We start from the raw sequence: 27,710 nt of genomic DNA on the forward strand, positions 1-27,710 counted from the left end.
ATTGACATTTTACTAAATATACTTCTCTTCCACAGTTGAAGAGCAGGGACCCATAGACCTCTCAGGTAATATACGAGGGATCCTTGTGCCAATAAAATATTTTGACAATTTTTGAACCTAACACTATCAGCTGTACTGGAGTTGTTCTTCTGGTTTCTCAGTGTCATGTGCTATCGTATGATAACATTTAGTTCTATATTTGGATGCTATCAAAATGTAATGCAACATTTTTATCGGTGGGAAACAGAGTGGGCTTTGATTGCTAAAATTTCTCTCTTTCCCCCTTTTTTATGATGATCAGTTAACAATAGTTTCAAAGAATTCATATATAGCTGACCCTCTACCTAAGCACATTAAAGATTTACTGGTTTCAAGGTAAAGGAAATCATCTTGAGCCTTTAAACATGCAAATTTCCTTTGTAGCTTAGAGTTATCTCAATTTAGCATTTTGGGGTTATTCTTCTAATTTCTTCTTTTTTTGTGGCAGAATTGAATATAATTTCACCAAATAAGAAGCATAAAATCTAAAAATAGAGTAACCAAATTCCTTCAGAGTGAAACTGTGGGAAGACAATTTATCTGCTAATAATCCAGAGCTCAAATGGTAGAGGTGCAAAGGACTATTGGGTGAAAGAGACAGAGAATTTAGTATTTGATTTTTGTAAGGGAACTTGGAGTTTCAATTTAAGACAAGTCTGACTTCTATTGGGAAGGTATTTTTTGACCTAGAGACATTTAAAAATTAGGAAGTGTCAATCACAATTACAAATAATATCTGTAGCAACTGTTCATTGAAAGCCATTGACACAAACTGCTGATATTTTCCCAAAGTGCTAGAGACTCCCAACTAAAACTACTATAGGGACAATGGATGGTTTACTCCTGTTTGACAATGCAATTGATGCCAAAGAAAATTTACGTATTAAACTGTGTTTTTCTTTTCATGGTGATTTAAAGCTATTACCTTTATTCAATTCTCAGAAAGAAACAGAAAAAATATTGTATTTTAATTTTTTGGGTCATGGTAAAATAGAGGAAGAGAGGGAAGATTAAGAGACAACATAATACAAATAATATACATGCTTTGTAAACTCATAGTATATTTTTCAGTACAAAGATTAGCATTATAGTGTACTCAGAATAATCTTTTATTTTGTCATTTTAGCTTTCAGAATCATTCTTACCAAGAACAACTCAATACCCATGATTCTATTAAAAACTGACCTGTACTATATTTTATTACTGAAATGTTTCTATTTAATCTTAAATCCAGCTAAAACTGGGAATTGCTTTTTAGAAAAGAGAGAGATAGTATCAAATTCCAATTCTTTTATAGTCAATTTGTGGACTTTGAATTCTGATTCATTCAGTTTATGTTTATAATAACAACTATCAAATTTAACATTGAATTATTTTATAATATAATATCACCTTCTGAGGTATTATCATTATTAATGTATTTCTAAATTAACCCTAAAATGCATAATAAATATTTTTATTTTCAAAAACAAAAATAATAAATGAAAAACAATTTTACAGGAATTTTAACTGAATTTGCATTATAGAAAATATAGTAATGGGAATTTTTTTTTTTTTTTTTTTTTTTGGAAATAAACTAAAAATATTTATAATGCAAACAAAAGAAACTTTGAAGAGTTAGAGCCTTCTTTTATCATTTAGCTTCAAATACAACCCCAGCTCCAGAAGCAGATGCATTCTAAAGCTGGCCAGCACAGGACCCCTCAAAAATGCTGGCTTGGCATTGGCGACTCTGGTTTCTGGCTGAGTGGTCAGAGGTCAGTCACATGGTGCGTGCCACTAAGCAGTGTCCACCACTGCAGGAGATACGAGGGTTTCACACTAGCACCAGGTCAAAGACTGATGAACTTCTTTCATCTTATTTCAAAAACAGGAATACATGTGTTTAATTTCACTCAATATATCAATTCCAATTAATTTATCACCTCTTGGAAAACTCAGGAGAAGGCAAACATAAAATGTGAAAAGTTACATGAAAGACGTGAGAGACTAGGGAGTGACGAGTACACACATGGCAATTAGAACTTAAAATTTAGATATAACAAGAAAAGTAAAATTACTGTAATTTATTGCTGTATCTATGCATACCCAGTAGCTATAATATTTTAAGTAGCCACAAAGTGCCGCCCTCTAGTTTAAACTGTGCAACATCTCCTTTATTTCTTTTTAAATGCCATTTTATGTTGGACTTACAAGCAACAGCAGCAGATACAAAATGTCTTGAGTAATTTTGAAAGCTCAAAACAAGGATCTGTGTAGAGGCTGATTAAAAAGATGTTCAATTAATAGTGCACACTGTGTAGCTTTAACAAATATCTTTAGTTGGAATTTTCCTGTAAGCTTTAATAGATACGTGACTCACAGAGACCAAAAGTAAAATGTCTCCTTTTCATGGTTTAGTGAGGTGGTTTGCATTCTTGCAAACGATTTATAAAGTACAAGAAATGCCATGAGTACTAGGCATAAAATATTTTGTTTTCTTACAGAAGGAGCAGTAGAAAGACAGGAAACCTAGTGGACACCCTGTTACCACCTTTCCCAAAGATGTACACCCCCAAGAATGGCAGTAGAAGCCTGGCAGCAAGTCACCCTTACAATTCTTTTTGGCTGTTTTAAAACACAAGCACTTTCTGACATTTCCCTCCCTGGCCCATCTATTGCACCCCAACTTGGCAGGATATAAGCCCACATCTTCTTGCTTAGCCTTCCCCTTGGAATTTTTTGCAGGATGCCTACAGATACGATACAAACTAGTATGAAAGTGATGGTAGTTTGCATTTCCAGACGCTCCTGTGGTTAAATAAATATACCACGCCAATTGTGAAGAACGGTTCAAAGTTAAGGTGACTCAGAAGCATGTGCATCTGTAACTGCAGGAGGAGGCTTCTCACTGGCCCGGGCGGATTCGCTGAGTCTGTCCTCAGCAGCAGTGGGGGCATTTGCAGGAGGGGACATCACATCCACTGTGAGTGAGGAGACAGCGTCTGCCGTGGCAGTAGTCATGACAGGGTCGGAGGGTGGGTTGCCGGTGGGTGGAAGGGAAGACAGCAGCTCCCCAGAGCTTGCTGCAGAAGAGACTTCTGGAACCAAAGGGAATGGCGGAAGGAACTTGGATGGCATAGGGAGAGGTGCAATGCCAGGTAAGTCTCGGGAAGGCAAGGAAGGAAGAGGTGGCAAACCCGGGTTCACGATTTCCGCTAAGCCCACACCTGGCATGATGTGTGGTGTGGGGATGTTGAGATTGGGGAGGGTGGGGAGGTCAGGGAGTCCCGCTGGTAAAGGCATCAGACCTGGTAATGTACTAGTTGGGTTCATTGGTGGCACAGACGTGAGGGATTGGTTTACTTGTGGTGACAATAATGGTACTGTTGGTACACCTGTACTTAGAACATTACTGACAACTGGTGAAGTTGAGCTAATAGAAAGTCCAGACAGACTCTGTTCAATTCCCGTAGTTCCTGGAGGTGACAGAGATGGAGGATTAACTGAGGACAGCTGGACCTCTGTAAACCCATCTTTAAGAGGAGTAATAGGTGTACCAGTCATTTGTCCTGGAAGAGAAATTTTCTTTCCTTCTTCAAACGGGCGTGTAGGTATTCGATGCAAATAGCCATATCCAATGCCACATCCTAGGCTTCCTTCTCCACCCCATGCAGAATTTGGTGTAATAATCACTTCTCGACAGTTATCGGTATCTGTGTTGTACACATAAAGTTTCAATGGTTTTGCTTCATGTGTTTCAATAAGGCTGAACAGATCTTCAGACTCATTCATGACTGTATCTGCTCCAATGATATAATCACTGTGAGGTCTAAGACCTGCCAGCGCTGCAGGAGAATTTGATTCCACTTCCAACACATGCCAAACGTTTTCATTTGCCCCATCAAAGCTGCAGAAACGAATGCTCACTCCAAGCAAGCCCTGGCCACCCCACATGTTACTTGGGGTGACTGATGTCTCTCGTAGCTCCAGTGTTTTGCTGCTGTAGATAAGCATTTTTACAGGTTTTTCGACATTTGCTTTCAGTAGGTCCTTAAGAGTGTCATTGTCCTTATTTAATCTTGAACCATTAATAGAAACAATAAAATCAAAGAACGGCTCCAGTCCAGCTCTATGTCCTGGTGAATTTTCTTGAACCCGCAAGACATGGTAGCCTTCAGTGCCCCCGCCCGGGATCTCCACGCTCTGCGAAGAGCCCATGGCGGCGGGCGATCGCTGTGGCCGGGCTCCGCGCTGCTCGAGGAATGTTTTAAAGTCATCTTTAAAATTGTTTTTCAGGGGAGCAGATGGAGCCTGCTTTCCCTGCATGAGATCCCAGATTTGATCCCCAGTACCTCCTTAAAATAAAAACAAATGAAAAAATCAACTCTCTTTGGGGAGCAAATGTAGCTCATACGAGGTACTGGGTTCAATCCCTGGAACATATTTAAAAAACAAAAGCAGAAACAAAACAAGAAAACACTGAGTGTTTTTCAGTTTTAAGTCCTCCCAGTCTTTATGTTTGGCAACTACCTTTCATAGTGTCTTTCTCACATGCTGATAAGCTGCTGTTCATTTTACCTCTCTATTCTGTTTCAGGTGTCATGCTTTCGATACTTTTATGGGAGGAGAGAGGTATATACCCAGATTAGTGTTTATAGGAAAACCTGGAATGGTTTTCTTCTGGTTGTGATGTCTCCCTATCCATTTTCATGTCCCATGGTTACCTTCCAATATATCCAATATATCCAATATATCTGATCCCTGTGGTACACTTTCTGCTATGTCTTAATATCAAACACCAAAGCTGCTTACATAATAGTCTCAGGGTGTCTTCTCAGGGCACTCTAGCTTCATGATAGATACAGGGTTTTCCACAAGTTTCCCTCTAATTACTGAAATTATCATGTGTTTTTTTTTTCCTGTATTCTGTTAGAACAGTAATTTCCATGGAATGATTATTAAATATTAAGCCAAACTTGCATTCTTGGAATAAGTCATACTTCATGATGACATATTATTCTTTTTTATAAATTGTTGTATTCCTTTGATAATAGTTTCTTTATAATTTTTTTTATTCATATTTATGAAGGTTAATAGTCTGTTCTATCCATTTTGGGATATAATACATATGTCAATTTTGGTATTAGGATTAAGCTGACATCTCAAAGAAGTTGGGGTATGTTCTCTACTCTTCTATATTCTGAAAAGTTTGCATAAGATTGGTGGTGGTTTTTCCTTATGCATTTGATAAAATTAACCAGAAAACCATCTGGACTTTGAGATTGTCTGAGAATTTAACATCTTTATTATATGTGGGATTAAGAAAATTATTTCATATTGTGTCATTTTTTAAAAATTGTGGTAAAAAGAACAAAACAAAATTTACCATTAAACTATTTTAAAGTATACAATGCAGTTCCATTTGTTGCAATCATCACTATTATCTAATTCTAGAATATTTTCATTACCTCAAAAGGAAACACAGTACCTGTTAAGCAATGACTCCTTATTCTCTTTCTCCAGCAAACACTATTCTGCTTTCTGTCTCTATGGATTTGCTTATTCTTCTTAGTCCATATAAATGGATTAATACAATATGTGGCCTTGTGTATCTGGCTTCTTTCAGTTAGCATAAGCTTTTCAAAGTCTATCCTTATGTAGCATCACATCAGTACTTTGTTTATTTAAGGGCAGGATATTATTACATTGTATAGATATATCATATTTAATAGATTGATTGGATAAGAATCAGAAGAAACACTTGTTAGACCAATTTGTGAGTCCAGTATTACCCTAACACCAAAAAAACAAAGATATTACAAGAAAGAAGAGTTACAGACCAATATTTCACATGAACGTAGATGCAAAGATTATCAACATAGTATTAGCAAAACATATCCAAGTAAAACAAAAAAAAATTATGCACCACAACTGTATTAGTCAGGGTTCTCTGGGGAAACAGAATCAACAAGAAATATCTGTTAATAGTATGCAATTATATAAGAGTCTCTCATGCAGTCATGGGGATGCACAAGTCCAGGTTCCGCCGATAGGCAATGAATGTCCAGTGAATGTTCTTGAAAAGTTCTGGGAGATATTGGCTGTCCAAAGATGAGCTGGGAAATTCTCTCTCAATGCTAGAATCACTTTCCCTTTTAAGAGATTCAACTGATTGGGTTAAGTGTCACTCATTGCTGATGGCAATCTCCCTGATTGATGTAATTATAACCGGCTATCTATGATTTATGACTGCAGTAAAGTTAATAGTGACTAAAATCCACAAATGCCCTTGCATTACAGTTAGCCCAGTGCTTGCTTGACCAAATAACTGGGCACAATTCCCTGATCGAATTGACACAATAGCCTAATCATCACAGTCCACCCCTTGTCAACTCGGCAGCCATACATATTACCTTAAACCATACTTGGTCTCTAAGTAAAAACAATAACTGACATGCATACACACACACACACACACACACACACATTGTTAGGCATAAATGTATATATATTTATGCCTAACAATGTTCTACTTCCCTGCATACAGCTGGAAATACATTAATTCCATACAGAATAGGGTGCAAGTTCTTGGGTAATATTCACTCTCAAACTTGATATCCTCAAATATTATGACATGATATGTTATATGTTATATGATAAGGGGAAAGTTCGGGGGAAGAAGACAAATTTGTTTTGTGGACATATACAATCATCATCATAATGAAACAAGGAAGAAAGATTCATGACCATTATAATCCTTGTTTCTGTAACTCATCATGTGGTCTAAGTTCAATTTTATCACTACCTTCTTCCTCTACCCATTCCATATTTCCATTACCCTCAGCACGTACTTCAGCTGGCCATGGTTCTTTGCCTGGTAGGGTAACCCAAACTTTTATTCCTAAAGATTCTGAACCACTGTTAGTCCTTCTTGGATTGGATTGTCACAATTTTCCATTGACTTTGATCATAGGACACAGCAGTACTAGGAGATGCCCTGGGGATTTCCTGTATTCCAGACAAACTCTTCTTTACCCCCATTACCTCCCTTGATAGTCAGGATCAATCACCCCAGCCAGTACAGTAATCCCTTTCTTTGACTGTTGATTCAGAGGTAAGAGGAACCCACAGGGGCCAGGTGGCAGTTTTAACTTCCAGTCTAATGGAATCATTGCTGTGTTCCCTGGTGATAGTACTCCTCCTTTTGGGGCTAAAACCGGTAGACCAGCAAAGTTTGAAGTTGCAGGGACAGGAAGCAAAAATTTTCCTAGTGGGTCACTAGGGATATTAGTGAGTGGTGCCACTCCCATTTCCATCCCTTGATTCCCGGACCCATGGATCCTGGTTATGGGAGAAACAGCACCATAGGGTGGACACTGATTTAGAGCATACACAGCCTCCTGGAAAACATTTCCCCAGCCCTGCAAGGTATTGCCACCTAGTTGTCACCGTAATTGAGTCTTCAAAAGGTCATTTCACCATTCTATAAATCCACCTGCTTCAGGGTGATGGGAAACATGATAAGACTAGTGAATTCCATGGGCATGTGCCCATTCCTGCACATCATTTGCTGTGAAATGGGTTCCTTGATCAGAAGCAATGCTGTGTGGAATGGCATTCAATAAGTCCACAGATGGTAGTTTTGGAAGAAGCACTGTATGCAGAAAATGCAAACCCATATCCAGAGTATGTGTCTATTCCAGTTAAAACAAATCACTGCCCCTACCATGGTGGAAGTGGTCCAATGTAGTCAACCTGCCACCAGGTAGCAGGCTGGTCACCTCGAGGAATGGTGCCATATCAGGGGTTTATTGTGGGTCTCTGCTGCTGGCAGATTGGGCACTCAGCAGTGGCTGTAGCCAAATCAGCCTTGGTAAGGGGAAGTCCGTGTTGCTGAGCCCATGCATAACCTCCATCCCTACCTCCATGGCCACTTTGTTCATGAACCCAGTGGGCAATGACAGGAGTGGCTGGGGAAAGAGGCTGAGCATTAACCATAGAGTGGATCATCTTATCCACTTGATTATTAAAATCTTCCTCTGGTCAAGTTACCCTCTGGTGAGCATTCATGTGGGACACAAAAATTTTCATGTTTTTTTTACCCACTTGGAAAGGCCAATCCAAATACCTCTTCCCAAGACCTCTTTGTCACCAATTTTCCAATCATGTTCCTTCCAAGTCTCTGACCATCCAGCCAAACCATTGGCAACAGCCCATGAATCAGTGTACAAACACACCTCTGACCATTTCTTCTTCCAAGCAAAATGAACAACCAGGTGCACTGCTCGAAGTTCTGCCCACTGGGAGGATTTGCCCTTACCACTGTCCTTCAGGGATGTCTCAGAAAGGGGCTGCAGAGTTGCAGCTGTCTACTGTCAGGTGGTACCTGTATATCGTGCAGAACCATCTGTGAACCAGGCCCAAGTTTTCTCTTCTTCAGTCAACTGATTGTGAGGGACTCCCCAAGACGCCAAAGCTGTGGGCTGGGAAAGAGAAGGTAACATGGCAGCTGTGGTGACCATGGGCATTTGGGCTAATTCCTCATGTAACTTACTCATGACTTTCAGGACCCGCTTGAGCCCTATCTCATATATACCACTTCCACTTTATTATGGAGTGCTGCTGTGCATACCCAATGTTTTGGTTTGGTGGGTCAGAGAACACTCAGCTCATAATAGGCAACTCAAGTCTCATGGTAACTTATGGCCCATGGTTAAATATTTAGTCTCTACTAAGATCCAGTAGCAAGCCAAAAGCTGTTTTTCAAAAAGGGAGTAGTTATCTGCAGAGGATGGCAGGGCTTCACTCCAAAATCGTAAGAGTCTGCATTATGATTCTCCTGTAGGGGCCTGCTAAAGGCTCCAAACAATATCTCTATTTGCCAGAAACTTCTAGCATCATTGGATATGCTGGATCATATGGCCCAAGCTGTATTAGTCAGGGTTCTCTAGGGAAACAGAATCAACAAGGGATATCTGTCAATAGCATGAGATTATGTAAGAGTCTTTCATGAAGCTGTGGGGATGCACAAGTACAGATTCTGCAGGTAGGCAATGAAAGTCCAATGAAGATTCTTGACAAATTCTGGGAGATGTTGGCTGTCCACAGACAAGCTGGGAAATTCTCTCTCAATGCTGGAATCACTTCCCCTTTTAAGGGATTCAACTAATTGGGTTAATTGCCACTCATAGCTGATGGCAGTCTCCCTGATTGATGTAATTCTAACCAACTATCTAGGATTTACCACTGCAGTAAAGTCAATGGTGACTAAAGTCCATAAATGCCCTTGTATTACAGGTAGCCCAGTGCTTGCTTGACCAAATAACTTGGCACAATTACCTGACTGAGTTGACACAATAGCCTAACTATCACAACAACCAAGTGGGATTTATTCTAGGTATGCAAGCTTGGTTTAACATTCAAATATCAATGGAATCTGTCACATAAGGCTAAAGAAAAAAAAAATCATATCAATAGATGCAGAAAAGTCATTTGACAAAATCCAATACCTAATCATGCTAAAAACTTGCAGCAAAGTAAGAATATAGGTGATCTTCCTCAACTTCATAAGGAACATCTCAAAAAACTTAAGCCAATATCTTACTTAATGGTGAGAACCTAGATGTTTTCTTTCTGAGACTGGGAAAAGACATGTATGTCCCTTCTAATCTCTGGTATTCATCCTTGTACTGAAAGACATAGCTAATACAATAAAAAAAGAAAAGAAAAAGTGTAAAGTTTGGAAAGAGAGAAATAAAACTGTGCACAGATGAAATGACTGCCTATGAAGAAAATCCCAAAGAACTGACAAAAAAAAAAAAAACTTGTGTAGTTAGTAAACAATTATAACAAGGTTTTGAAATAGAAGGTTAATATACAAAAGTTATTTATTTCATATATACCAACAATGAACATTTGAAATTAAAAACCCAATACAATTTACGTTAGTACCAGGAAAATGAAATTGTTATGTAAAATCTAACAAATTATGTACTAGAACTATATGAGAAGAATTACAGTGTTCTGATTAAAGAAATCAGAGAGCTAAATAAATAGAGAGATATTCCTTGTTCATGGATACAAAGACTCAGTATTCAATTCTTCAATTTTTAATATATTATAACTTGAAAACATATTCTGTAGTTTTAACACAATTTACATCAAAATCCTGGCAAGATTTTTTTGTGAATATTGGCAAATTTATATTAAAGTTTATATGAAAAAGCAAAAGACCCAGAATAGTTAAGACATACTGAAAAACAAATTTAGAGAACAGATAACTGCTTGACTTCAAGATGACTCTAACTCTACAATGAGCAAGATAGTGCAGAAGTAGTGAAAAAATAGGTAAATGGTACATAAAAGTATATAAATAGACCCATAGAAATATATTCAACTGATCTTTGAAAAGGGAGAGAAGACAATTCCATGGAGAAAAGATAGTCTTTTTAACAAATAGTGCTGAAGCAATTGGACTTACATATGCAACAAAATGAATCTAGATACCTCTGACACCTTTCACAAGAGTTAACTCAAAATGTATTATGTATGTAAATGGAAAGCCCTGTACAATAAAACTTCTAGAATTTCTAGAATTTAAATTGGAAGACTTTGGGTTTGTTGATGACCTAAAAAGTCAACAACACTGAAATCATGGTCAGGAAATAAAATATTGATATTTTGAACTTCATTAAAATTGGAAACTTCTGCTCTGTAAAAGACACAGTTGAGGCAATGAAAAGACAAGCCAAAAACTGAGTGAAAACATTTTCAAAACCTGTGATAAATAACATATCCAAAACCTACAAAGAATACATATAACTCAACAATAATAAAAGAGGCAACCCAATTAAAAATGGGCAAAAATTGTGAACATACACCTCACCAAAGAAGAGATACAGGTGGCAAATAACCTTTTAAAAAGTTGTTCAGCATCATAACATTAGGGAATTGCAAATTAAAACCACAATGCAATACTACTACTCACCTACTAAAATGGTTAAATCTAGAACATTGACAACACCAAATTCTGGTGAGGATATGGAGCTACAGGAACTCTCATTTTCTTGCTGGTAAGAGTACAAATTCTAGTCTCTTTGGAAGATAGATGGGTAGTTGCTTATGCAGTTAAATATAGGCTTACCATACAATCCAGCAAGTTTGCTCTTAATTATATATGCAAATAAAAAAATTGATATCCATGCAAAAATCTGCACACTAATTTTTACAGAAGGTTTGTTCATAATTGTCAAAAGTTGGAAGCAACCAAGATGGGTTTCAAAAGGTGAAAGTATAAACAAACTGTGGAATATCCATACATTGGAATATTATCTAATGATAAAAAGTGAGCCATTGTGCCATGAAAAGACATGGTAGAAAGTTAAATACATATTGCTAAGCAAAAGAAGCCAGTCTGAAAGGCTACATACTGTATGATTTTAAATATGACACATTAAAAAAAAGCAAAACTACAGAAACACTGAAAAGATCTGTAGTTGTCAGGTGGAAGGCATGAATAAGTGGAGCACAGGGCACTTTGGGGGTAGTGAAATATTCTGTATGATATTGTAATGATGGACACATGACATGCAATTATCAAAATGCATAGGATGATACAACACTAAGAATGAACCCCACTGTGATCTATGGCCTTTATTTAATGTACAGACATTGGTACTTCAAAAGTAACAAATATACCCCACTAATGTAAGATATTAATAATTGAAGAATCTGTGTGCATGGGGAGAGGAGGAGCATAAAGGAACTCTCTGTACTTTCTGTATAATTATTTTTGTAAATGCAAACATGCTCTGAAAAATAAAGTCTATTAAAAAAGTAGAACTCATTAGCAAATTCAGGGTTTTGAAGATTTATCCCTGTGCTTTCTTTTAAGGGTTTTATAGTATCACCGACCGTAGTTGGTCTTTGATCCATTTTAAGCTAATTTTGAATATGATGTATGGTAAGTAAACTACTTCATTCTTTTGCATGTGGATATCCAGCTGTCTCAGCATCATTTGTTGAAGAGTATTCTTTGCTCATGGAATGGTCTTGACAACATTGACAGAATTCAATTTTCCATGGATTTCTTTTTGGACTCTCAGTTCTAATCTATTTTTCCATATGTCCACCCTTATGCCAGTAACACATACTGTTGATTATTGTGGCTTTTTGGTAAGATAAGAAATCGGGAATTTTGAATCTTCCTACTTTGTTATTTATTTTCAATATCATTTTGGCTATTTGGATCTGTAGAAGTCCATAGACATTTTTAAAAAATCTATTTTATTTATACATATTAATAAAGCAGAAATCCATCCAAAGTGTGCAATCAATGATATTCAGTGGAATCACATATTTGTGCATTTATCACTTCAATCATTCTAAGAGCATTTTCATTTTTCCAATAATAATAAACAAACAAAACTCATCACCTCTCAATCTCTCTATACTTCCCCTGCTGTGCATAGATGCTATTCTTTTGCCTTCCATTATATTTTTATTCATATTTTGTAAAAGCAGTCTTATAATCTCATGTAAAACACCCATATTCATGATTTACATAAGGTTTTACTATCTTATAGAGTCCCATATTACAGTTTTTAGCAATAAATTAATACATGATCTTAGACTTTCCCTTTCAACCACTGTCATACCCATACAATAATACTGCTATTTACAAACACCTTGATATGCTTTAACAATTTCTATTCATTTCCAAAGACTTACAAATAACCTTTTTAACCAATTCTGCACAGATTAACACTTAGCTTTCCATTCTCTATCCTCCTTCTATTTTCTGGTGACCTATATTCTAATTATTAACTCCATGCATTTACACAACATATTTAGTTCATAATAGCACAATCATACGGTATTTGTTCATTTGTGTCTGGCTTGCTTCACTCAATATAATGTCTTCCAGATTTATCCATATTGTCATATGCTTCACAACTTCAGCTTACAGCTGCATAATATTCCATCATGTGTATATAACACAATTTGTTTATGCATTCATCAGTTGATGGGTACCTGGGTTGTTGGTGTGCAGATGTCTGTGCCACTGCTCTCAGTTCTTCTGGGTATATACCTAGTAGTAGTGTTGCTGGGTCACACGGTAAGTCCATATTCAGCTTCCTTAGGAATTGCCAAACTGTCCGCCACAGTGGCCGTACCATGCTACATTCCCACCAATGGTGAATAAACGTTCCTATTTCTCCATATCCTCTCCAACATTTACAGTTTTCTGACTTTTTAATAGCGGCCAGTCTAGTAGGTGTTAAGTGATACCTCCTTGCAGTTTGATTTGCAATTCCTTAATCAGTAGTGATGTTGAGCATTTTTTCATGTGTTTCTTTGCCATTTGTATTTCTTGTTTGGACAATTGTCTTTTCAAGTCTTTTGCCCATTTTTAATCAAGTAGTATGTCTATATAATGTTGAGTTATATGATCTCTTTGTATATCATGCATATTAAACCCTTATCAGATACATGATTGCCAAATATTTTCTCCCATTGAGCTGGCAGCCTTTTTACCCTTTTGACAAAGTTCTTTGAGGACTTCGGTATATATGAATTCAGTTTACATGCTGCTGAAGTGAGCACTCTTGATCTAGTTTGAGTTAATTTTTGTATAAGGTGTGAGGTACCAGTCTTCTTTCTTTTGATATGAATATCCTGTTCTCTCAGTACCATTTGTTGAACACACTGTTCTGGCACTGCTGGGAGGGCTTCACAGCCTTGTCAAAAATCACTGGACTAAAGATGTGAGGGTCTATTACTGAATTCTTGATTCAGTTCCATTGGTCAATGTGTCTGTCTTTATGGCAGTTCCATGCTGTTTTTATCACTGTAGATAAGTAATATGCTTTAAAGTTCAGAAGTGATAGTCCTCCAATTTCATTCTCCTTTTTAAAGATCTTTTTGGCTATTTGGGGCTCCTTACCCTTCCAAATAAATTTGATAATTGGTCTTTCCACTTCTGCAAAAAAGACTGTTGGAATTTATTAATATATTGGGATTGCATAGAGTTTGTAAGCCAGTTTGGTAAAAGTGACATCTTAAAGACATTTAGTCTTCCAATCCATAAACATGAAATGTCCTTCCATTTACTCAAGTGTTCTTCAGTTTCTTTTAGCAAAGTCTTGTAGTTTTCTGAATACAGGTCCTTTATGTCCTTGGTTAAGTTTATTCCTAAATATTTTATTGTTTTAGTTGCTATTAAAAATGGAATTATTTTTCTGATTTCTTCTGAAGTTTTCACATCAGTACTGTTTAGAAGTGCTATTGATTTTTGCATATGAATCTTGTATCCCACCACTTTGCTGAACTGTTAGTGCTAATGCTTTTTTGTGGCTTTTTCAGGAGATTCTAGATATAGGATCACATCATCAGCAAACAGTGAAAGTTTTACTTCTTATTTTCCTATTTGCATGCCTTTTATCTTTTATCTATCCTAATTGTTCTAGGTAAAACTTCTAGAACACTATTGAATAACATTGGTGATTGTGGGCATTCTTGTCTTTTTCCTGATCATAGTGGGAAGCTTTCAGTCTTTCACCATTGAGTACCTGGCTAGCTGTTGTTTTTTCATATATGCACATTACCATATTGAGATAGCTTCCTTCTATTCCTATCTTTTGGAGTGTTTTTATCAAGAAAGAGTGCTGTATTTCATCAAATGCTTTTTGTGCCTTAATTGAGAGGATCGTGTGATTTTTCTTCTTCAATTTGTCAATGCGGTTTATTATAGTAAATGATTCTTGTATTGAGCCACCCTTGCATACCTGGTATAAAACCCACTTGATCATGGTGTATAATTCTTTTAATGTGCTTTTGAATTCTGAATGCAAGTATTTTGTTGGAGATTTTTGCATCTATAATCATTAGAGATATTGGACTGTAATTTTCCTTTCTTGTGGTATCTTTATCTGGTTTTGGTTTTAGGGTGATGTTGGCTTCATAGAATGAGTTTCGTAGAATTCTTTCTTGTTCAGTTTTTTGGAAGAGCTTGAGCAAAACTGATATTAGATAGTCTTTGAATGATTGGGAAAATTTACCTGTGAGATCATATGGTCTAAACTTTTCATCTCTGGGAGGTTTAAGATGACTGTTTCAATCTGGTCACTTGTGATTGGCTTGTTGAAGTTTTCTGTTTCTTCTAGGATCAGTGTAGGTCATTTGTGTGTTTCTAGAAATTTGTTCATTTCTCTACATTTTCTACATTTTTGGCATACGGTTGGTCATAGTATTCTGTTATGACCTCTCTTATTTTTGCTTTGTCAGTGGTAATGTTCCCCCTCTCATTTCCAATTTTTTAAATTTGCATCATCTTTCTTTTTTTCTTTGTCAGTCTAGGAAAGGATTTGTTGATTTTGTTAATCTTCTCAAAAATCAACTTTTGGTTTTGTTGATTTCTTCAATTTTTTTTTGTTGTTGTTCTTGATTTCATTAATTTGCTCTGATATTTACTGTTTCTTTCCTTCACTTGCATTTGGGATTAGTTTACTTTTCCTTTTTTCAGTTCCTTCAAGTGTGCAGTTAGATCTTCATTTTTACCTTCTTCTTTTTTTTTAATTAAGCTTTGCGAATTATAAATTTCCCTCTCAGCACTGCCTTTTGCAGTTTCCTATAGGTTTTGATATGTTGAAATCTCATTTTCATCCATCTCAAGATATTTGCTGAATTCTCTTGCTATTTTTTTCTTTGATCCACTGATTAAAAGACTGTTGTTTGTTCTCCATATATTTGTGGATTTTCCCTTTTTCCATCCTTTATTGATTTCCAGCTTCATTACATTATGATCAGATAATGTGCTTGTATAATTTCAATCATTTTAAATTTATTTGAATCTTGTCTTTTAACATAAATATATGGCCTATCTTGGAGGAGGATCCATGAGAACTTGAAAAGAAAGTATATCCAGCTGTTTTGGTGTACAATGCTGTATAGATATGTGTTAGGTATAGTTCATTTATCATATTAGTCAAGGTCCTTGTTTATTTATTCTAAGTCCAGATGTTCTATCCAAAGCTGAGAGTGGTATATTGAAGTCTCCAACTATTACTGTAGACACATATATTTTTTCCATCAGTTTTGCCAGTGTGTGCCTCATGTACCTTGGGGTAATCAGGTTAGGTGCATAAATATTTAATATAGTTATTTATTCTTGGTGAATTGCCCCTTTTATTAATATGTAATGATCATCTTCATCCCTTATAACATTTTTGCATTTGAAATCTATTTTGTTTGATGTTAGTATCACTACTCCAGCTCTTTTTAATATTTGCATGAGATAACTTTTTTCTAACCTTTCAATTTTAACCTGGATGTGTTCTTACATCTGAGGTGGGTCTCTTGTAGACAATGTATAGATGGTTCATGTATTTTATCCTTTCTATCAGTCTATGTTTTTCAATTGGGGAGTTCAATCCATTAACATTCAATGTTATTAATGTAAAGCATTTCTTACTTCATTGTTCATTTTGCCCTTTGGTTCTCTTTTGTAATATTTTTCTATTTTATGTCTTCTTACGTTTAGTTTCCCCTTCCTAATAATTTCTAAAGAATTCTCCAAATCTCTCACCTTTGTTTTTTCCTTTCGAGTTGCAGCATTCCCTTTAATATCTCTTGTAATTCTGGTCTTTTGGTAACTAATTCTATCTGTTTTTGTTTGTCTGTGAAGACTTTAAACACACTCTCATTTTAGAAGGGCACTTTTGTTGGATACAAAATTCTTGGCTGGCAATTTTTCTCTTTCAGTTCCTTAAATACATCATACTACTTTTTATTCTCACCTCCATGGTTTCTGATGAGAGGTTGGTGATGAATCTCATCAGCTTTCCCTTAAATGTGAGGCTTTGCTTTTCTTTTGCTGCTTTCAGAATCCTTTCTTTATCTCTGATATTCATTCTGAATAGTAGGTGTCATTGGGTAGGTCTATTCAGATTTATTCTGTTTGGGGTGTGTTGTCCTTTTTGGATATTGATATTTATGTCTTTCATAAGGGTAGGAAGTTTTCAATCATTATTTCTTCAATTATACTTTCTCCCCTTTTACCATTCTTTTCTTCTGGTACACCAATAACATGAATGTTTGTGTGTTTCACATTGTCATTCAATTCCCTCTGACTCTGTTCCTTTTTTTCTGTTCTCTTCTTTTTCTGTTCGCCTGTCTTTTCCAGTTCAGATGTTCTGTCTTCCCAATCACTAATTCTCTTTGAGCAACTAAAATCTGCTCTTATGTGCCTCTAATATATTTTCAATCTCATCCATCCTGTCTTTCACTATCATAAGGTCTGTTACTTTTCCTTTCAGGTTTTAAAATTGTTCTTCGTGCTCACCCAGTTTCTTCTTAATATCCTTTATTTCTTTAGTCATATTTTCATTAATTTCTTTGAAGTGATTTAGGACAGTTGTGTGATTATCTCTGATTAATTGACTTAAATCCTGTATACCAGGGTGTTCTATATCAGGATATTTGGTTAGTTGCTTTGGCTGGGCCATCTCTTCCTATTTCCTAGTATTGCTTGTAATTTTTTGCTGATGTCTAGGCATCTGAATTGGTGGATTTACTCTGATGGCCAATTTCTCTCTCCTGACAATTGTTTGTTTGTTTGTTTCACAGCTTTTCTTTGGTATTTGGTTCAATGTATTGTAAGTTCTTTAAAATTGCCTGGCTTAAGTTATCAGAATCAAGCCAGGGACTCACTAATGAGGTGTAGATTTTCTCTCAGTGGTAGGATACAGATAGTACCGTAAACTGTTTTTGTCCAAGCAATTTCTGGATTGGCTAGCAGATGGTGCTTGTAAGCATACCTTCACAGAGGTGTTTCAGTCTGGACTATCCTGTATTCCTGTTTTGAATCAAAGTGGGCTCTGCTGACTTAATTCACTGAATAAAAGCCCCCCAAATCCCTCTTCCTTTTCCCTTGAAACAGCTGACAGGATGGAAAATGTCTCTTCTCCTCTCATTCAGCTGCAATGAGCCAGGGGTTTTACCCCAGTTTAATATCTTGGGGGTTGGGGAGGGGAGCCCTTCCCAGCTGCTGTAGGGGCTTGGTAACACATTTATTGTTTCAGCTTCTTTGTCTTTATGTCCCTCACCCTCCTGGGAGTTGTGTGGTACTATTCTCATCTGCTGAACCCCAAAGTAAGTCCCTCAGACAGCTTTTGGTTCTTTCTCCATTGTTTTTTTTGAGAGTATTATGCTCTGCCTGTTAGCCCATAGCCATTTCCCCACAATCCTCTCCACATGAATTTTAGGATCAATAGTACCATTCTGCATAAAAGAACAATGGGAATTTTATTGGGATCACATTGAATCTATAGCTGGCTTTGGGAGAATTATCATCCAGGAAGATGAGATATCTTTCTATTTGTTTAAGTACTCTTTAATTTCCTTCAGCAATGTTTTATAGTTTTCACTGTAGAAGTCTTGCACCAGCTTGGTTAAATTATTTTTTTATGTATTTAATTCCTTTTTATGCTATTGTAAATGAAATTGTCTTCTTCTGTTCCTTTTTAAATTATTTATTGTTGGTGTATAAAAACAAAACTGATTTTTGAGTTTTGATCTTGTTACCTGAGACTTTGCTGAATTCTATTATCTTTAATTTTTTTTTTTTTTGGATTTGGATTATTTAGGGTTCAAACCTTAGATAATAAGATCTTTTCATCTAAGAATAAGGGTAGTTTTATTTTTCCTTTCCAATATGAATGCCTCATATTCCTTTTTTTTTTTTTTTTTTTTGACCAATTGCCCTAGCTAGAACTTACTGGTAGAAGTGGATATTTTTTTCTTGCTTATAACCTTAGGGGGAAGTCTTTTAGTTTTTTACCACTAATTATTCTGTTAACTGTGGCTTTCACATATGCTAGCCTTTATCAGGTTTAGGAAGCTCCCTTCAATTCCTACTTTGCTGAGAATTTTTTTTCTAACATGAAACAGTTTTAGATTTGTCAAATCTATTCCTAAGCCAATTGAAATGATTTTGTGGTTTTATTGTCCTTCATTCTATTAATGTTGTTTAGGATATTGATTTTTGTATATTGAAACTCAATTCTTGGGATAAATCACATTTGGTCATGGTGTCTAAACATTTTGATATGTTCTTGGATTTGGTTGCTAGCATTTCATTGAGGCATTTTGTGCCAGTATTCATAAGGGCTACTGGATGTAGTTTTCTTTCCTTGTGATGTATTTCTATGTCCTTGGTATGACAGTAAAGCTGGCCACTTCAATATTTTGGAAGAGTTTCAGGATTGTTAATTCGTCTTTAAAACTCTTGTGAATTCACCAATAAGGGCATGTGGTCCTGGGCTTTTCTTTGTTTGGGTTTTTAAAATTATTGTTTCAATCCCTTAATTGACACAGGCCTATTCAGTTTTCTTTTTTTTTTTTTTCAATTTTAGTCAGTTGTGGTAGTTTGTGGGTTACTCAGAATTTGGCTATTCCTAGATACCTAATTTGTTGGTGTAAAGTTGTTCATTGTATTCTCTTAAAATTAGTTTTATATTTGGAAGGATAGTAGTAGTATCTCTACTTTCATCTGATTTTAGATGATTCACGTATTCTATCTAGCTTATCATTTCTATTTTTCCCATTCTCTATTTCATTTATCTTGACTCTAATTTTTATTGTTAACTTCCTTCTGCTAGCTTTGTTTAGTTTACCATTTCTTCTAGTTCCTGAAGGTGTCATTTGCCCACTACTTTTCTTGCTACTTGTTCTGGGTTTTAATTGTTTGCTGCTTAATAACTTCTCCAAGGTATTTTTATAAATATTGAATTCTTTATCATGTGAGATTGCTGAAGTTTTTATCCAATTAGCTTAGTGATAAGCTAATGATTTGATTTGATAGAGATTCCCTTAAACACCTACAGCCAATACAAACAAATGAACAAGCAAAAACACACATGTAAAACAAACCTCCCAGCCATTACAATGGGCTCTGTGTGTTTCTTGCTTTGCAATTTCAAAACTAATCTGAGCAATTAATATCTCGGTCTTTGTCTTCACTTCCTGCTTGTGCAGAGTTGAAGGTCAGCCAGAGTGGAGAAGTTAGGGCCTTCTAAGGCCTTTTCTGAACATTAGCCATATTCTGAGCATGAATGCAGCTTTCTAGATGGCCAGAATACATGGAAACGTTTCAAAATCCTTACTCTCCAAAGCATGTCACACACAAGTCTTTCCTACAAGGACTTTTGTTGTATCTATTGTCTTTCCCAACTATTATTCTTTGTCCTAGGTGTTAGTTGTTAGCTCATTTACTGTCAAATATCTTCAACAAATATCCTTCACATAGCTTCTTCTCCTCTCTGGGAAAATTCTAAGTTAAGCAGAATAAGGGCAAGCCACTTGTGTTATGCCTTCATGGAGCCACCAAACCATTCAAAATAGACATAATTCTTTGAGACAAAAGGCTTGCCTGTTTCCTTTGCCATCAGAAACTCTCAACAGGAATGTGGGCTGCTATCTTCAAGACCACCATTAAGCCCTGGAGAGAAGAATTAGGGCAAAGGTAAGTTTAGATGTCACAAAATTCTACAACAAAGTTCCAGTTGTCTTTTGCTTGTTTAACTGTTCTCTTGGTTACTATAAACTTGATTAATTGACCAGAGTTCCAATAAAATTGATCCTGACAATTTTTGCCAGTAACTGGTATTTTTGTGGATTGACAGGCCTTTGTCAGCCCTACTACACCATTTTTGCTCATGTCTTTGGGTTAGTTTCTGTAAGTTATATTTTTAAAACATTTGCCAATATAATCTAAGTTGTCAAATTTGTTTACATATATTTTGTTGTAGTACCCCCTTGTAATCATTTTAATATATTACATCATATAAGGAGATAAAAAGTCTTTCATTTCTGATTTTTGTCTCTCTCTCTTTGCCTTGAACACTCTAGCTAGAGATTTATTGATTTTTATGATGTTTTTCTTAAAAATAGCTTAGGACTAAGTTAATTTTAAATTTATATCTAAAGTTACTAATGGAATCCCCCAAGTTTTGATTTATTGCAATTTCATTGTTATTCAGTATAAAATATATTCTCAACCTCTTTGTTATTTTTTTCTTTGAACCATATATTATTTATAAGCACTTTAAAAAATAACAAACATTTGGGGATTTCTAGATATTGTATTACAATCAATTTCTGAATTCCATCTCTTTAGGCCTGATGATACACTTTGTATTATTTTAATCCTTTAAAATTTGTTGAAAATTGATAGATAGCTCCATATATGATGGTTTTGGAAAAAATGATATTCTCCAATCATTCAGCATAGTATATTACGCAATAATCAATTAAGCTAAAGTGATTGTGTTTTTTAAATAACATGTTTATTGTATTTGGTGGGTTTCTAGGTACCCTTTGTTATTTTAAATTTTTAGAAAAGTTTCAAATTTACAGAAAAAGTATGAAGATAATACCAACAGTTGTAATAACCCACACCCAAAATTCTCCTGTTATCAAAATCTTATATTAGGAGACAGAAAGAGAGGGAGAAAGAGAGAATAGAAAGAAGGAGGAGGGGGGGGGGAAACTAGAAGAAACAGAAATAAAGGTAACCTTCTTCCAGTCTTTGAAGATTGTCTCTGTGCAAGGGTATTCCTTCCACATGTAACCAGGCCATTTACAACAATGCCTTTTCTTTGCTTCCTGTGCACCCAAGCCTAGAGATCAGCCAGAGGTGAAAGCTTATGGTCTCCCTAGGATGTATTTCACATGCTCGGAAATGGCTAGAAAGGATTCTTCCCTGCAGATTTTAGAAGTAGCACAGTCCTGCTGACACCTTGGTTTGGACTTCCAGCATCCAGAACTTTGAGACAGTGAGTTTCCATCTTAAGCCATCCAGTTTGTGATACTTTGTGATGGCAGTCCTAGGAATCTAAGAGAGCTTCTGGTGGTTTGCTTCTGGCAGTCACAGTCATTCCTAGGCTTTTGCAGCATAATTACAATCTCTGCCTCAGTTGTTACAGAACATTCTTCATTGCCACTGCATTGGGCATATGCATGGCTTTCTAAATACCCCAATTACGTGGATGCTTTTGAGTGTCCTAATTTCAAAAAAAAAAAAAAAAACCCAACAAAACAACAACAACAAAGCAAACCACTCTCTCCCAGCATTTCTTTCCAGACTTACTGCAACTCTATTTTATGCTGCGACCATAATCTTTTGCCTCAAGTTTCCACAAGTTGCTCCTTTGACTTACAATACTTCCAGGGAGTACTCACCACTTTTCTACCCTGAGTAGGTGCTCCAAGTCAGATAAAACAAAGACAAGTACCTTGAGTCGGCCCTTCAGAACATTCCCAGACAGGTTAAAAGAGATAATTATAATTCTTTGTGAAGAAGATACAAGGACCAGGATCCCATAGTGGGAATGCAAGCTGGCATCTTCAAGACTGCTTCTGAGATGGGGGGTGGGGTGGGGCTTGGAGGAGCAGGACAAAGGCAAATAAAAATGCCACAAAACTTTCCTACTATTTTTTTTTAAGATTTATTTTTTATTTATTTATACTTACACCTTGCCACTTGCTTGCTGTCTGCTCTCTATGTCCTTTTGCTGTGAGTTCCTGTGTCTGCTTGACTCCCTTTATTGGGTCATCTTGCTGTGCCAGCTTTCTGTGAGTGTGGGCCATCAGCTCTCCATGGGCTCAGACCATCAGCTCTCCAAGGGTGCGGATCAGCTCGCCTTTACAAGGAGGCCCTGGGATGCGCACCCAGGGCCTCCTATATGGTAGACAGGAGCCCAATTGACTGAGTCATATTCACTTCCCTTTCCTACCATTTTTAATATGCCTTTTCCTTGTTTTATCATTTGCTTGGTTGCTGTAAACTTTTGACTATGTTCCAGAGTTCTGACAGTGTTAATTCTGACAGTTTTTGCTTGATGTCATCTTTCTTATTTTTGTCTCTGTGGAGGGACAGACTCTGGAAGCTGCCATCTCTGTCATTTTACCAAAATTATTTCTTGACTTTAATTTCAATAATAATATCTCACATTTTAGGAGTCATTGGAATTTAGAGTATAATTTGATTTGCATTTTTTACATTTGATCTTCATAGTAAATCTGTGAGAGATGTGTAATTGTCCTCAATAAAAGTTAATGAAACTGAATTAGAGTAAGATTGGGACTTGTCTCAAGTGCCAGAAGGAAAAGGAAAGAGAATAACATTTATTGAGTATCTAGTCCTAAATGCCAATAGTACACTAGGAGATTTGCATTGTTCATTACACTTATTTAACACAACATGGAATTCAACTGAAATTTAAACTCAGAATTTCCATCCCAGTTTTAGCACAGCTCCCCTCTTAATAATAAACTACTTTTGCATAATATTTCAGAGTTTCAAATTGTTTTCAAAAATAGGTATAATCTGAATATTATAATAGAGAGACTAAGGTACACACCTGTGAAATTATCTGGCCTGGTCGCAAGGGTATGATGAAAAGTTTGAGACTTTAAAGTATAATGCATGTCTTAAACCAGTGCAATTTTTAGTCTACCATCACACTCACACATTCATGTACACACTCACACATTCATGTGCACACACACAACACCATTTTTGTATACCCTGAATCTTACAAAGAATGTTCATATATATTTATTTAATTTGCTGACTGACTAGGGTGCCATTGATTTTAAGTTGTTTTTACTTTCATTTATTTTTAGTAGTACCTGCTAGGTTCTGTATTTATTTCCTTATTCTATCTAGCATGAATCAGAGGCTTGAAAATTGCTGAATCTGTAAAAAAGGAAGGAGTGGTGATGGTGCTAACCAACATTTTTCTGCTTTATGATAACAAGATGATTTGTCCAAGTGTTGCATGTATAAATTTAGCAATAACTAATTACCATCGTGTTTTCATGGAATTAATGTATGACACCTGGCTATTTCATTTTAAAGAAAACAAACTGGCATGCATTTTGAAATATATTTGTTTGACGGTATTTGTAGGCTATTATGTTTTAAAACCCAAAAGCTTTTGATTTTTGGTTTGATTTTGAAGCAATAATACCTCAGCCAGTAAAAGTGTCAACTTCATGGGGAAGAATGTGGTGATGTACATGAAATGTAATAGTGGGAAGATGTTTCTTGGGCTTTTTGTTATAAATATTGTATAAATGTTGACCTCTACCCAGGCCCTTGGAGATTTAGGTGTCTGTTTGAGTATCCTAGACAGATTTTGTCATATCAATATATTTTCATATGTGCCTTTTGAAATCGTGCTCTTAAAAGTGACACCATTTATAGGACCCATAAAGAATATGATTTCTATGGAGTTTTTAGGTGATTCTAGTGAAATATTGAAAAGAATGCCATATTAAATATACTAGCATTAGAACCTTCCTCTAGGCAGTTAGATAAGAGGTTTAAGAAATATTTAAACATCAAATCATCTGGCTCTTTTAGTGCTTCTTAAATCATACAATATAAGGAGGAATCTGTGGGAAAATGTTAATATTTAACTTGCACTTAGATGACTTTGTTGTCTAATTCAAATACTTTTAAGATATTTCCCTAATTTTCCTTAATACTTGAGCATTCAATAAAATTAGGCAAGGGATTATATCTTTGAAATGGACTTTTTTTTTTTTTTTAGGAAAAAGGTACTCTATTTTCCTCTTTTTTACCTCATATTAGGTTTACTAATACAGAAGAAAAGGAACAGTGGGATATATTACAGAAATATTTCAGTTCAGAAAGCTATTTAGATATTGATATTTGGAATTCATTCCAGTGCTACAAAGTGATGCTGTATCCAGGAGTGTCAGCACTTTTGGGGACATCAACTAGTCAGTAGAATAGAGAAGAAAAGAATAACATGTTTTTATTATGGGTGATTTGGAAAGGATTTCTTGGTACCTAGTATCCATTTTTTCTGCCTATTTCTTCAGCCTAATTCCCTAGACTTCTCATCCTGTGAGGTATCCAGTGTCCTTCCAAAAATCCTTTTCTCTAATTCAGGTAATGGTAGGTATTGAATCATGCCCCTCCCCCTCCCCCACAAGACATGCTCAAGTCTCAACCCCTGTACCTGTGCTGTGAACCGATTTGTAAATAGGATGTTTAAAAATTTTATTAGTTAAGATGTGCCCAAGGTTACTGAGGGTTGGTCTTAATCCAATATGGCTCAAGCCTTTATAAACAAGGGAAATTGGGTATGAAGACAGGAAAGCCATGGAGAAGTATGAAGATGGAAATAAAAATAACCCAGAAGGGAATGGAGAGGAAAAACCAAGGAGCTCCAAAGATTTTTAGCCATCCAGAAGACAGAGGCCCTGTGAGGAAGGAAGCCTTCTAACCCTGAAACCATGAGTCAATAAATTCCTATTGCTAAACCAATGCATTGCATGACATTTGAAAAAATTGCAGCTAGTGAACTAAAAGAGTTAATTTGAGATAAAGAAACTTGACTTCAAAGAAATTTTTATTAGGCTTGGAGTTCACAGAAAGGGGTCGAATTTGTAAATGAATAGTTAATATAATTGGGGCTAAAGTCAAGAACAAACAGATTAGTAATCAAATGTTGGGCCATTGTACATACAGCATGCAATAACACCATAGATAAAAACTTTACCTCTTGGGATCACCTGGAATAAATTCTCCTTTGGAGGCAAAGCTTTGGCATTCCACCAAGAATTACATGTCTGCAACATAAGGTGGTTGAATTATCATAAATAAGAGGAATAAAAAGTTTAAATCCTTAAATTCTTAGCATAAGGAATGATCTAAACCATAGGGATTCTTATAACTCTTCTAAAAGAATCCATCATGTATAGCATCTGCAGAGCTATAATACTGTATGCAAATACCTGTACCAGTTGCCTCCAGATATTTCGGTGCTGAATTGCAATTCACAGCTTCACTAGTTTCCTACATGAAAATTTGGGTCTTTAGAGGAAAGAGTTTCTGAAAATTACAACAGAGATATTTCTGAAAATTTGGAGTATTCCTAGTTCCAAAGCCTCAGTGAGGTTTTCTTGACTATTAAAGAAGTCCCTTTTTACTTGAATGACAACTCTGTTCTTGCCTTGATCTAATATGCTACAATCCCTCACCCAAAGGCATTCCTTGTAATAGGAAAGTATTTGCCATCATGCCAGCTACCTCATTGTCTATTATCCTATATACTCAGATTAGAATCAGATAACAAAATACACTGGGGAGACAACTAAAAATCCAGCCCTTGTAGAAATCTTTCCTTCTAAACTAGTGCAGGACTTTGCTAATTTCTATTGCCAGCCATCTAAGGAATATGTGTGGTTGACAAATAAGAGAATAATTTATTTTATTTTGATATTAAATTATTCATATTATTTCACTAGTTAGAGATAATTAATTGAAAGTTGTAACTCAAGAAGCTAGGACTGGATTTATTTTTAATACTATTATGTTTTTACAAAATGGTTTTAGTTCCATATGTCATGGCATCATACATTCTTAATGGTTAATAACATTATAGTATCAAGAAATCTTAGGCATAAGTGAACTAGTGACTTATGGAGACAGGTATTCTGGTTTGGATCCCATAGATGCCAGCTGTCTTTCTTAGGATCTCATCTCATATGCATTATTTAAGGGACAGTAAACTCTTTGAATGGACCTTGTTGGTTATTTAGAGTTTTCAGTTCATTTGTTGTTTGTTTTGACCTGAGGTACTGAGTGTTGATGTTTTAGCTTACTGGGTTCCACCATTTCACTGGTGATGAGAGGAGATACCTCTATCAGAGGCTGTTTATAGCTCTTCTTTTCACTGGATGAATCAACAACAAAGAAATCATTGTTATTGAGGTGTATACCCATGATAATCAAGGAAAAATTCAATTACTGGTATATCACGAAAGAATAATATATAGAACTTATGTGATTTCTTGGCATGCCTGCTTGTACTATCACACCCCAATTTAAAAGTCACAAAAAACTTCTGAGACCATATTGAAGCAGAAAAGTCAAGGACTCACTACTTAAATGGCACCTACCAAATTAGATACGAAAGTGAAGGTGAAAGGGTCAAGAGAGAGGAGTAGAAGAGAGAAGCACAAAACCTTCTCTTATGGCCAGTTTCAGAAAAAAACAACCACAGACTTCTGCCTGAATTTTCATTTGTGATGTGTCATTTCATCTATACTTTGAAACTTTCCCTATATTTCCCTCCTTTTAACATGCTAATGTATTGTGATTTATTGGTACTAATTAACTATCATTTATGCCTGGATTGCAAAGAGGAGCTTGGTGGTGATGAAAGAGAGAAGGTCTCAGGAAGAGAAACAGGCCGTTTGCCTAGTAGTCTACAACAGACCTTGTAGAGAAAATAGAGGTGTTGAGCCTGGAGAAAATTGAACCCCAGGAAGAAAGAACCCAGGAAACCTGAACCCTGGCAGATGTTGGCAGCCATCTTGCTCCAAAATGTGGCAAAAGACTTTGGTGAGAGAAGTAACTTATGCTTTATGGCCTGGTAACTGCCAGCTTCTATCCCAAAGTAAAACCCTTTATAACAACCAACTGATTTCTGGTATTTTGCATCAGCACTCCTTTGGCTGACTAAAACATATCACATAAAGCAAAGACTGTTTCGTTCTTCATTCCTAGTCCAAACAGTCTGTAAAAACATACAAATTTAACAAGTGACTAAATTTGGTTTATTCAGCGCACATACAGGGTAATTCTTACA

The 27,710-nt window shown here is 35.9% G+C and overlaps 1 pseudogene; it reads right to left on the reverse strand.

Annotated features, from left to right (window-relative positions):
• Positions 1–1,897: 1,897 nt before the first annotated feature.
• Positions 1,898–4,272, reverse strand: LOC131273705 (Golgi reassembly-stacking protein 2 pseudogene; annotated as a pseudogene).
• Positions 4,273–27,710: the final 23,438 nt, after the last annotated feature.

Source organism: Dasypus novemcinctus, chromosome 16 (genome assembly GCF_030445035.2).
Source record: "Dasypus novemcinctus isolate mDasNov1 chromosome 16, mDasNov1.1.hap2, whole genome shotgun sequence".
NCBI lineage: Eukaryota > Metazoa > Chordata > Mammalia > Cingulata > Dasypodidae > Dasypus > Dasypus novemcinctus.